The following is a 1,860-nucleotide window of genomic DNA, read 5'->3' on the forward strand; positions in this document are numbered from 1 at the left end:
ACAAATGGGGCCTAATGAAACTTAAAATCTTTTGCACAGCAAAGGAAACCATAAATAAGATGAAAAGACAACCCTCAGAATGGGAGAAAGTACTTGCAAATGAAACAACTGACAAAGGATTAATCTCCAAAATATACAAGCAGCTCATGCAGCTCATTATCAAAAAAAGAAACAACCAAATCCCAAAATGGGCAGAAGACCTAAACAGACATTTCTCCAAAGAAGATACACAGATTGCCAACAAACACATGAACGGATGCTCAACATCATGAATCATTAGAGAAATGCAAATCAGAATTACAATGAGGTCCATTCTCTGGTAGTAGGTCTGTGTCTTTATTCCCATCTTGCCCCTAGGTTCTTCATGACCAATTTTTTTTTTTTTTTAGATTCCATATATATGTGTTAGCATACGGTATTTGTTTTTGTCTTTCTGACCTACTTCACTCTGTATGACAGACTATAGGTCCATCCACATCACTACAAATAACTCAATTTTGTTTCTTTTTATGGGTGAGTAATATTCCATTGTATATATGTGCCACACCTTCTTTACCCATTCATCTGTTGATGGACACTTAGGTTGCTTCCATGTCCTGGCTATTGTAAATAGAGCTGCAATGAACATTTTGGTACATGACTCTTTTTGAATTATGGTTTTCTCAGGGTATATGCCCAGTAGTGGGACTGCTGGGTCATATGGTAATTCTATTTTAACAGTAGGTCCTTATTAGTTATCTCCTCACACTGAGCAGAAAGGCCACCATCAAAAAATCTACAAACAATAAATGTTGGAGAGGATGTAGAGAAAAGGGAACCCTTCTACACAGCTGGTGGGAATGTAAATTAGTGCAGTCACTGTGGAGAACAGTATGGAGGTTCCTTAAAAAACTAAAAATAGAGCTACCATATGATCCTGCAATCCCACTCCTGGCATATATTGGTAGAAAACCATAATTCAAAAAGATATGTGCACTCCACATGGAAGCAACCTAAATGTCCATCAACAGAGGAATGGATAAAGATGTGATACATATATAAAATGGAATATTACTCAGCCATAAAAAAGAACAAAATAATGCCATTTGCAGCAACATGGATGGACTTAGAGATTGTCATACTGAGCAAAGTAAGTCAGACAGAAAAAGGCAAATATCACATGATATTGCTTATATGTAGAACCTAAAAAAAGTGTACAAACAAATTTATCTTCAAAAACAGAAATAGAGTTATAGGTGTAGAAAACAAACTTATAGTTACCAGGGAGTAAGGGGGGGAGGGAAAATTGGAAGAAAGAATGCTTTTTGAAGAGATGTCTTTAGTAAATGAAAACAGTCTGTTGATTTCAGAAAGCTGAGACCTAAAACCTCATTTTAATTTTAAATAAAATAACACAAAGAAAAAGAAAAAAAAAAGTACAATGAGGTATCACCTCACACCAGTCAGAATGGCCATCATCAAAAAATCTACAAACAATAAATGCTGGAGAGGGTATGGAGAAAAAGGAACCCTCTTGCATTGTTGGTGGGAATGTAAACTGATACAGCCAATATGGAGAACAGTATGGACGTTCCTTAAAAAACTAAAAATAGAAGTACCATATGACCCAGCAATCCCACTAATGGGCATATACCCTGAGAAAACCATAATTCAAAAAGAATCATGTACCACAATGTTCACTGCAGCACTATTTACAGTAGCCAGGACATGGAAGCAACCTAAGTGTTCAACGACAGATGAATGGATAAAGATGATGTGGCACACATATACAATGGAATATTATTCAGCCATAAAAAGAAATGAAATTGAGTTATTTGTAGTGAGGTGGATGGACCTATAGTCTGTCATACAGAGTGAAGT

Source organism: Physeter macrocephalus, chromosome 4, assembly GCF_002837175.3.
Source record: "Physeter macrocephalus isolate SW-GA chromosome 4, ASM283717v5, whole genome shotgun sequence".
NCBI classification, from domain to species: domain Eukaryota; kingdom Metazoa; phylum Chordata; class Mammalia; order Artiodactyla; family Physeteridae; genus Physeter; species Physeter macrocephalus.